Source organism: Lepus europaeus, chromosome 19 (genome assembly GCF_033115175.1).
Source record: "Lepus europaeus isolate LE1 chromosome 19, mLepTim1.pri, whole genome shotgun sequence".
NCBI lineage: Eukaryota > Metazoa > Chordata > Mammalia > Lagomorpha > Leporidae > Lepus > Lepus europaeus.
In genome coordinates, this window is record NC_084845.1 from 21,602,801 (window position 1) to 21,614,942 (window position 12,142).

A 12,142-nucleotide genomic window follows, 5' to 3' on the forward strand; every position below is an offset into this window, starting at 1 on the left:
GAAAAGACCCAAATCAATAGGATCAGAGATGAAATGGGAAACGTAACAACAGACGCCACAGAAATAAAAAGAATCATCAGAAATTACTACAAGGACTTGTATGCCAGCAAACAGGGAAATCTATCAGAAATGGACAGATACTTGGACACATACAACCTCCCTAAATTGAGCCAGGAAGACATAGAAAACCTAAACAGACCAATAACTGACACAGAAATTGAAACAGTAAAAAAGGCCCTCCCAACAAAGAAAAGCCCAGGGCCAGATGGATTCACTGCTGAGTTCTACCATACATTTAGAGAAGAACTAACTCCAATTCTCCTCAAACTATTCAGAGCAATCGAAAAAGAGGGAATCCTCCCAAATTCTTTCTATGAAGCCACCATCACCTTAATTCCTAAGCCTGAAAGAGACGCAACATTGAAAGAGAATTACAGACCAATATCCCTGATGAACATAGATGCAAAAATACTCAACAAAATTCTGGCCAATAGAATGCAACAACGCATCAGAAAGATCATCCACCCAGACCAAGTGGGATTCATCCCCGGTATGCAGGGATGGTTCAACATTCGCAAAACAATCAACGTAATACACTACATTAACAGACTGCAGAAGAAAAACCATATGATTCTCTCAATAGACGCAGAGAAAGCATTTGATAAAATACAACACTCTTTCATGATGAAAACTCTAAGCAAACTGGGTATGGAAGGAACATTCCTTAATACAATCAAAGCAATATATGAAAAACCCACGGCCAACATCCTATTGAATGGGGAAAAGTTGGAAGCATTTCCACTGAAATCTGGTACCAGACAGGGATGCCCTCTCTCACCACTGCTATTCAATATAGTTCTGGAAGTTTTGGCCAGAGCTATTAGGCAAGAAAAAGAAATTAAAGGGATACAAATCGGGAAGGATGAACTCAAACTATCCCTCTTTGCAGATGATATGATTCTTTATTTAGTGGACCCAAAAAACTCTACTAAGAGACTGCTGGAACTCATCGAAGAGTTTGGCAAAGTAGCAGGATATAAAATCAATCCACAAAAATCAACAGCCTTTGTATACACAGGCAATGCCACGGCTGAGGAAGAACTTCTAAAATCAATCCCATTCACAATAGCTACAAAAACAATCAAATACCTTGGAATAAACTTAACCAAGACGTTAAAGATATCTACGATGAAAACTACAAAACCTTACAGAAAGAAATAGAAGAGGATACCAAAAAATGGAGAAATCTTCCATGCTCATGGATTGGAAGAATCAATATCTTCAAAATGTCTATCCTCCCAAAAGCAATTTATACATTCAATGCAATACCAATCAAGATCCCGAAGACCTTCTTCTCAGATCTAGAAAAAATGATGCTGAAATTCATATGGAGACACAGAAGACCTCGAATAGCCAAAGCAATCCTGTACAACAAAAACAAAGCCGGAGGAATCACAATACCTGATTTTAGGACATACTACAGGGCAGTTGTTATCAAAACAGCATGGTACTGGTACAGAAACAGATGGATAGACCAATGGAACAGAATAGAAACACCAGAAATCAATCCAAACATCTACAGCCAACTTATATTTGACCAAAGATCCAAATCTAATCCCTGGAATAAGGACAGTCTATTCAATAAATGGTGCTGGGAAAATTGGATTTCCACGTGCAGAAGCTTGAAGCAAGACCCATACCTATCACCTTACACAAAAATTCACTCAACATGGATTAAAGACTTAAATCTATGACCCGAAACCATCAAATTATTAGAGAGCATTGGAGAAACCCTGCAAGATATAGGCACAGGCAAAGACTTCCTGGAAAATACTCCAACAGCACAGGCAGTCAAAACCAAAATTAACATTTGGGATTGCATCAAATTGAGAAGTTTCTGTACTTCAAAAGAAACAGTCAGGAAAGTGAAGAGGCAACCAACAGAATGGGAAAAAATATTCGCAAACTATACTACAGATAAAGGATTGATAACCAGAATCTACAAAGAAATCAAGAAACTCCACAACAACAGTACAAACAACCCACTTAAGAGATGGGCCAAGGACCTCAATAGACATTTTTCGAAAGAGGAAATCCAAATGGCCAACAGACACATGAAAAAATGTTCAAGATCACTAGCAATCAGAGAAATGCAAATCAAAACCACAATGAGGTTCCATCTCACCCCGGTGAGAATAGCTCACATTCAGAAATCTACCAACAACAGATGCTGGAGAGGATGTGGGGAAAAAGGGACACTAATCCACTGTTGGTGGGAATGCAAACTGGTTAAGCCACTATGGAAGTCTGTCTGGAGATTCCTTAGAAACCTGAACATAACCCTACCATACAACCCAGCCATCCCACTCCTTGGAATTTACCCAAATGAAATTAATTTTGATGTTTTTTGCAGCTCAATCCACAATTGCTAAGACCTGGAACCAACCCAAATGCCCATCAACAGTAGACTGGATAAAGAAATTATGGGACATGTACTCCATAGAATACTATACAGCAGTAAGGAACAATGAAACCCAGTCATTTGCAACAAGATGGAGGAATCTGGAAAACATCATGCTGAGTGAATTAAGCCAGTCCCAAAGAGACAGATATCATTTGTTTTCCCTGATCGGTGACATCTGAGCACCAAAGGGGAAACCTGTTGAAGTGAAATGGACACTTTAAGAAAGAATGAACTGATCAGCTCTTGTCCTGACTCTAGATGTACAATGTAATACTTTATTTTTTTTAGTATTTGTTGTTGTTGTTGTTGTTGTTGTTCTAGTACTAGTGGTTGAACTCTGTAATTAACACACAATTACTCTTAGGTGTTTAAATTTCAACTGAAAAGTGATCCCTGTTAAATTTCAGAGTGGATAAATAGAAGGAGGATATGTACAATTTGGGACATGCACAATCTGACTTGCCCCAAATGGTGGAGTTAGAAATGTGCCAGGGGATTCCAATACAATCCCATCAAGGTGGCATGTACCAATGCCATCTCACTAGTCCAAGTGATCAATTTCAGTTCACAACCAATGGCTCTGATAGGTCTAATAGTCAAAAGGATCACACAAAGAAGACAAGTGTCTGCTAATACTAACTGATAGAATCAAAAAGGGAGAGAAAGATCCAACATGGGAAGTGGGATACACAGCAGACTCACAGAATGGCAGACGTCCTAAACAACACTCTGGCCTCAGAATCAGCCCTTAAGGCATTTGGATCTGGCTGAAGAGCCCATGAGAGTATTGTAGGCATGGAAAGCCAAGATACCATGGAAAAGAAAAAAAGAAGAAGACCTAAGTGAAAGATCTCTGTGAGTGAGATGCCAGTGGGAAGAACAGGGCCATCAAAGAAGGAGGTACCTTTCTCTGAAGGGAGGAGAGAACTTTCAGTTGACTATGACCCTATCGGAATAAGATCAAAGTCAGTGAACTCTAAAGACTTCCATAGCCCTGGCAACTCATGACTAGAGCCTAGGGAGATTACTGACTCCATAAACAAGAGTGCCAAATTGTTAAGTCAGCAACAGGAGTCACTGTGTACTTACATCCCATGTGGGATCTGTCCTTAATGTGTTGTCTAATGTGCAGTGATGCTATAACTAGTACTGAAACAGTATTTTTACACTTTGTGTTTCTGCGTGGGTACAAACTGATGAGATCTTTACTAACTATATACTGAATCGATCTTCTGTATATTAAGATAATTGGAAATGAAAAAAGGAAAAACCTGGTGTTAAATTGGAAATGGCATAGAAAATTAATTAATTGTTTTAAAAAATATATTATGTAAGATCTCTGTCTTTATTGTGCTGTACACTCTTATTTAATGCTATAACTAGTACTCCAACAGTATTTTTTTTCACTTTGTGTTGCTATATGGGGGCAAACTGTTGAAATCTTTACCTAATATATACTAAACTGATCTTCTGTATATAAAGAGAATTGAAAATGAATCATGATGTGATTGGAAGGGGAGAGGGAGCGGGAAAGGGGAGGGTTGTGGGTGGGATGGAAGTTTTGGGAGGGGGAAGCCATTGTAACCCATAAGTTGTACTTTGGAAATTTATATTCATTAAAGAAAAGTTTAATTAAAAAAAAAAAGAAAGTGCCTATAGTTAGATCTTACATGGAGCTTTGAAACAACAGAACTGGACCTTTCTGGTTTGTGACATCCCAAACTGTCTAAGTTGCTTTAGGATTCTGAATGCCTTTCAGAAGAAAGCTGCAGTCAAGCTCATTTTGGAGAAACTTAAAATCTTTTTCCTCTACAAATTGCTTAAATTCCTCATTGCCCAGACACATAGATCAGAAGGGTAGATGTTCCCTGGAGTTTTTTTTTTTTTTAAGATTTTATTTATTCATTTGAATGTCAGAGTTACACAAAGAGATAAGGAGAGGAACAGAGAGAGAGAGAGAGACAGACAGACAGAGAGGGGTCAAGAGGTCTTCCAAGTTGGCCTCAATGACTAGAGCTGTGCCAATCCAAAGCCAGGAGCCAGGAGCCTTGTCTGTCATATGTGTGCAGGGGCCTAAGGACTTGGGCTAACTTCTACTACTTTCCCATGCCATTGCAAGAGCTGGATAGGAATTGGAGCAACCAGGACTTGAACTGACACCCATATGGGATGCTGGCATTGCAGGTGGCAGCAGCTTTGCCCACTATGCCACACTTGCCCCCTCCCTGTAGTTTTTAATGATAAAACTCCAATTTGTTATTTTTGTATCATAAGTGATACGATGTCAAATGTGTTGTTTTTGATAGAATAAATAAATAAATAAATAAATAAAGAAATTTGAATTCAAAATAGATGTGAATAGCCCACAAATAAAAGGAAAACGTGGCTGCTGGAAGACCAAACAATAAAACAATCCTTGGAATCCAGAAGAAAATGCTCAAGCCCTGATAAAAAATAAAACTAATCCAATTAACAGAATTCCATTATTAGAGATGAAGCCAAAATGTAACATAATAAAATTTATAAACCAAAATGGAATGTAATACTTGAAAAATACAAATAAAAAACACAGAGGCTGTAGTTAGATTTGATATGGAGTTTTAGAACAAGAAAACCATATTTTTCCTGTTTGTGCTACCTAAAACTGGCTGAGTTGCTTTAGATTTCCACATGATTTCAATCAAGAAATTGTAGTCAAACTCATTTTTGGAGAAACTTAAAATTCTTCTCTTCTACAAAGGGCTTAAATTTCACTGTTCCCAGACACAAAGATCATGATGGCATGTATTCCCTATAGTTTTCTAAACATAAAACTCAAATCTTTTTTAATATAAATGATACTATGTCAAATGTGTTGCTGTTTTGAAGGAATAAATGAACCAATGAATAGTCAAATAAAAAATTTTAAACTAAAAATAATGCGGAAACAACCCATAATCAAAGGAAGAAAGAGCTTCTAGAAGCCAAAACAATGGAAGAAATCTGTGCCCTGATTAATAAAAAATCATTTACCAATTACCAGAATTTCATTATCCAGCTTGAAGCCAACATGTAACATAATAAAATTTATAGAGCAAAATGGAAGGTAATACATGGAAAAATACAAAAAAAAATCCCCAACAAACTGAGAGGCTTTAGATAGACCCGATATGGAGCTTTAGAACAAGATGACATTTTTCTGTTTTTTTGCCACCCAAAACTGGCCGAGTTACTTTAGTATTCCAAATACTTTTCACAAGAAACCTGCAGTCAAGCTCTTTTTGGAGAAACTTAAAATCCTCTGTTTTTACAAAAAGCTTAAATTTCTCATTGCCTAGACACATAGATCATAAGGGTATTCGTTCCCTGTAGTTTTATAATCATAAAACTCAAATTTGTTGTGTTTTTTGTATCATAAGGGATACTAGGTCAAATGTGTTGTTCTTTTTGACAGAATAAATAAATAAACAAATTAATAAAGAGATAAATACATTTAAAACCAGAATAAATTTGGGGAACAGCACATAAACAAGGAAATATCAGCTGCTGGAAGCCAAAACAATAAAACAAACCTAGAATTCCAGAAGGTAAAATACCAATGCCCTGATTAAAAAGACCATTTATCATATTACCACAATTTCATTATCTGCAATGAAGCCAAAATAAAATATAATAAAATTTATAAACCAAAATGGAATGTAATACATGAAAAAAATACAAAAATTAAAAAAAACCCAAGGGGCTGTAGCCAGATCTAATTTGGAGCTTTGGAACAGGAGAACTGGATTTTCCATTTTGTGCCTCCAAAAACCAGCCAAGTTGCTTTAGCATTCCAAATGATTTTCATAAGGAAACCATAGTCAAACTCATTTTGGAGACACTTAAAATTCTTCTTTTCTAAAAAAGGCTTAAATTTCAGTTTTCCCATACATACAGTTCATAGGGGTAGTTGTTCTCTATAGTTTTCTAATGATAAAACTCCAATTTGTTGTGTTTGGGAATAGCCTATAAACAGAGGAAAAATCATTTGTTGGAAGCCAAAACAATAATCAAACCAAGAATTCAGGAAGGTAAAATGCTGTGTGCACTGATTAAAAAAAATCATCTATCCAATTACCAGAATTCCTTTATGTGGCATGAAGCCAAAATGCAACATAATAAAATTTATAAACCAAAATGGAATGTAATTTATGAAAAAATACATGAAAAATTTTAAAAAAATAGTAACCAGAAAAGAAGCTAAGCTAGATCTGATAAGGAGCTTTAGAACAAGAGAATTGGATTTTTCTTGTTTGTGCCACCCAAAACTGGCCGAGTTGCTTTAGCATTCTGAAGGATTTAAACAAGATATCACAGTCAAATTCATTTTGGATAAACTTAACAATCTTCTGGTATAAAAAGGCTTAAATTTCACTATTCCCAGACACATAGATCATAAAGGTAGGTGTTTAACTACAAAACTATAATTTGTTTTGTTTTTCTTGTATCATAAGGAATACTATGTGAAATATGTTGTTTATGACAGAATAAATAATTAATCAAATAGATAAACAAATAAATTATTTAAAGTCAGAAAATATGTGGAGTGTAGCTCATAAACAAAGGAAAAATTGGATATTAGTAGCCAAAATTAAAAAAAAAAACACCTATTATTCCAGAAGATAAAATGCCTGTGCCCTGATTTAAAAAGACCATTTATCCAATTACTACAATTCCATTATCCAGTATGAAGACAAAATGTAACATATTGAAATTTATTCAAAATACAATGTAGTATATGAAGAAATATGAAATAATACCATAACAAGCAAAGAGGCTTTAGGAAGATCTGATACTTATGATAGCAACAAGAGAACCAAATTTTACTCATTGCAGTTACCCATAATTAGCACAGTTGCTATAGAATTATGAATGTTTTTAACAAGAATGCTACACTAAAATTTGATTTGGAGAAAATCAAAATACTTTTCATCTACAAATAGCTTAAATTTAATTGTACACAGACACATAGATCATAATGCTAGATGTTCCCTGCAGATATCTAATCATAAAACTTTAATTCATGTGTTTTTATTAATTATGATGGACACTAGGTCAAAAGAGTTGTTTTTTGACAGAATATAAATGAAAGAAAAACATAAACAATAAATTTGAAACCTGGAAAAATGTAGAGAAGGTCTCATTAACATAAAAAATGGGCTGGTACAAGCCCAAACAATATAACAAACATTGAATTCTAGAAATTGTAATGCCTGTGCCCTGATTTAAAAAGACCATTATGCAAATACAAGAATTCTATTAACAAGTTTGAAGGCAAGAGTAACATAATAAAATTAATTAAAAAAAGAAATGTTAAAATGAAAAGATAGGCAAAAAACCCCAAACAAAGAGGCTGTAAGAAGATTTGATATTGAGGTTATCAACAAGAGAACTGAATTTTCTAGTTTGAGCCACTCACAACTAGCAAAATTGCTATCAAACACCAAACATCTTTAATGAATCCACAGTCAAACCCATTTTGGAGAAAATCAATATCCTTTTCTCCTACAAATGGTTTAAATTTTATTGTACCCAGATACCTAGATCATAATGGTCGGTGTTCCCTGTAGATTTCTAATCATAAAAATTTAATTTGTTGTATTTTTATATAATAATGGATACTATGTCCAAAGTGTTGTTTTTGACAGAATAACAAAAAAAAAATAATAAACAGTTAAATAATTTTGAAACCTGAAAAATGTGAGGAAGAGCTCATTAACAAAAGAAAAATGGGCAGCTACAAACCAAAATAAAACAAAACTTGAATCCCAGAAAGTAATACTGAAGGGTTAAAAGCTTAAAAGTAAAGCCATAAAACTGAAACTGCAAAAATCCAAGTGTAGCCACGGTGATAAGGAACCGAATTATCTCTGTTGAAACATGTGTCCCCACTTGCCTGTGATACTGTCCCCATCCACTTGAGAAATGGCCTTGTAAAACTGCTTTGTGTAACTGTCTCATGCGATAACGCTTGCAGAAGTCCAGAAAGAGCTACAATAAGTTCCTGTAACTTAGCGATCTTTGTATAAACTCACCCCCCCATTTGTTTGTTGCACTGTATAAAAACCCTAGCCTTCTTTCACTCGGGGCTGCTCTGTTCCTGAGTGTTCAGACAGCCCCAGCATGCTGGAGAAAATAAACCCTTTGCTGATTGCATGAGAGTGTCTCTTGGCGGTAGACGTTCTGTGACCCTTACAATACCTGTGCCTTGATTTAAAAAGATCATTTATACAATTACCAGAATTCCATTATCCAGCATGAAGACAAAATATAGCATAATAAAATTTATTCAAAAAATAATTTAATACATTATGCAAAAAAGCAAAACAAACAAAGATGCTGTAGGAAGATGTATATTGAGGTTATAAATAAGAGATCTGGATTTTTCTGATTGTAGACACCCACAGCGAGCAAAATTACTACATAATTACAAACTTTTTTAACAAGAAAACAGCAGTCAAACTAGTTTTAGTGAAATTAAAATCCTTTTCTACAAAGGGCTTAAATTTCACTGTACACAGTCACATAGATCATAACAGAAAGTGTTCCTGGTAGATTTCTAATAATAAAATCTAATTCATTGTTTTCTTAATATCATAAAGGATACTATGTCTACAGTGTTGTTTTTTGACAGAATAAAAAGTTAATAAAAGTATTAGGGATCCACTCGTGAAGAAATGAAACTCATCATTTATCATGGAAAGAAACTCCACTGTAGCAAAGCTTGCAAGAGGAAATGGCCTAACCGCAAACCGTTATAACCGCTGCTGCCATGACTACGGGGCTCAAAGGGAGGGAACATAGGCGGGGCTAACCCTAACCAAGGGTATATAAGAAGACCCTCAAACTCTTGTAATTCGGAGTGCTACTCAGCCTTCCTCCCCAGTCCATAGAGCCTAGTGCCCATGGGGAGAAGCTCCTGATCTATAGATCCTAGTGCCCACAGGAGCCAGCTGAGTGGCCTTCCCTCCTAGTGCCAGTGTAATAATAAAGAGCATTTAACCTGATTCTTCTCAGTCTCCTCTGTGAACCCTCTGTCAGCATCCTGGCCAGTCGTTGGTGGTGGGAAAGCTGACAAAAAGAATATGCAAATAAATTTAAAACCAGGAAAAAATGTAGGGAAGAGCTCACTAACAAAGGAAAAACCAGCTGTTGCAAGCCAAAACAATAAAACACCTTGAATTCCAGAAAGTAAAAGGCCTGTGCCCTGATGTAAAAAGACCTTTTATACATGTGCCAGAATTCCATTATCCAGCATGAAGACAAATGTAACAAAATCAAATTTATTAAAAAAAGTAATACATGAAAAAATATGCCAAAAAAAGAGACTATAGGAAGATCTGCTATTGAGATTAGCAACAAGAGATCTGGATTTTCTGTTTTAAGAAACCCATAATGAGGAACATTGCTATAGATTAACAACATTTTTAAGAAGATGACCTCAGTCAAACTCGTTTTGGAGAAAATAAAAAACCTTTTCATCTAAAAATAGCTTTAATATCACTGTACACAGACACATAGATCATAATAGTAGATGTTACCTGTAGGTATCTAATCATAAAACTCCAATTTTATTATATCACAATGGATATTATGTAATAATTTGTTTTTATTAACAAAACATAAATGAAAGGAAATAACCAAATTTAAAACCAGAAAAAATATGTGAAGAGCACATTAATTATGGAGAAATCACTATTGCAAACCAACAAAATAAAATACACCTTGAATTCCAGAAATTGTAATGCCTGTGTTCTGATTTAAAGAGTCTGTGTATCCATTTATCAGAATTCTAATATCCAGCAAGAAGATAAAATGAAACATAAGAAAATTCAATCAAAAAAGAAATGTAATACATGAAAAAATTAAAAAATGAAAAAAAAAGAGGTTGTAGGAAGATCTGATATTGAGGATAGCAACAAGAGAACTGGATTTTTCTGGTTTGAGCCACCCATAACTAGCAAAATTGCTATTGAATTTAAAATTTTTTTAACAAGAAAAACACAGTGAAACTAGATTTGGAGACATGCAAAACCATTTTTGTATACAAATAGCTTAAATTTCACTCTACACAGAAAAATAGATGATAATGGTAGGTGTCCCCTATAAATTTCTAATCATAAAACTCTAATTTGTTGTTTTTTATGTCATAATGGATGCTATGTCAAAAGTGTTGTTTATTTGAGATAATAAAAATGAATGAAAATAAGCAAATAAATAAATTAAAAACCAGGAAAACTGTGGAGAAGAGCTTTTTAACAAAGGAAATTTACTACTCCAAGCCTAAACAATAAAACAAAGAAATGCACTGCTTCAAGCCTAAACAATAAAACAAAGCTGGAATTACAGAAAGTCAAAGACCTGTGCCCTGATCTAAAATGACCATATATCCAAATACTAGAATTCCGTTATCCATCATGAAGGCAAGCGTAGCATAATAAAATTAATTAAAAATGTAGCACATGACAAATATGCAAAATAACTCAAACAAACAAAGAGGCTGTAAGAGGAACTGATATTGAGGTTAGCAACAAGAGACCTGGATTTTTCTGGCTTGAGCCATCCATAACCCGCAAAATTGCTATAAATTTACAAATGTTTTTAATAAGCAAACTGTATTCAAACTAGTTTTGAAGAAAACTGAAATAATTTTCTTCCACAAGTGGATCAAATTTCACTGTACACAGACTCACAGAACATAAAGGTTCTGTATAAATTTCTAATCATAAAAACTCCAGTTTAGGCCAGTGCCATGGCTTAACAGGCTAATCCTCTGCCTTGCGGCACCGGCACACTGGGCTCTAGTCCCGGTTGGGGCGCCGGATTCTATCCCGGTTGCCCCTCTTCCAGGCCAGCTCTCTGCTATGGCCCGGGAAGGCAGTGGAGGATGGCCCAAGTCCTTGGGCCCTGCACCCGCATGGGAGACCAGGAGAAGCACCTGGCTCCTGGCTTCGGATCAGCATGATGTGCCGGCCGCAGCGGCCATTGAGGGTGAACCAATGGCAAAAGGGAAGACCTTTCTCTCTATCTCTCTCCCTCACTATCCACTCTGCCTGTCCAAAAAAAAAAAAAACACTCCAGTTTTTTGTGTTTTTATATCATAATGGATACTATGTAAAAAGTGTTTTTTTGACAGAATCACAAAAGACATAAAAGAAAATCCAATAAACAAATTTAAAACCAGGAAAATGTGGGGACAAGCTCATTAATAAAGGAAAAATGGGCTAATGTAATCAAAAACAATAAAACAGACCATGAATTCCAGAAAGTCAAAGGCCCATGCAGTGATATAAAAAGACTATTTATCCAATTATCAGAATTCTGTTATCTAGCATAAAGACAAAATGCAACATAATAAAATTTATTCAAAAAAGAAATGTAATGAATGAAAAATATGCAAAAAAAAAAAAACCAAACAAAGAGGTTGTAGGAAGTATTGATATTGAGGTTAGCAACAAGAGAACCATACTTTTCTGGTTGGAGCCAACCATAAGCAGCAAAAGAAACTTCATTGACAAGAAAACTGCATTCAAACTAGTTTGGGAGAAAACTGAAATCCTTTTCTTGTACAAATGGCTTAAATTTCATTGTAAACAGACACATAGGTCATAATTGTTGGTGTTCCCTGTAGATTTCTAATCATAAAACTCTAATTTGTTG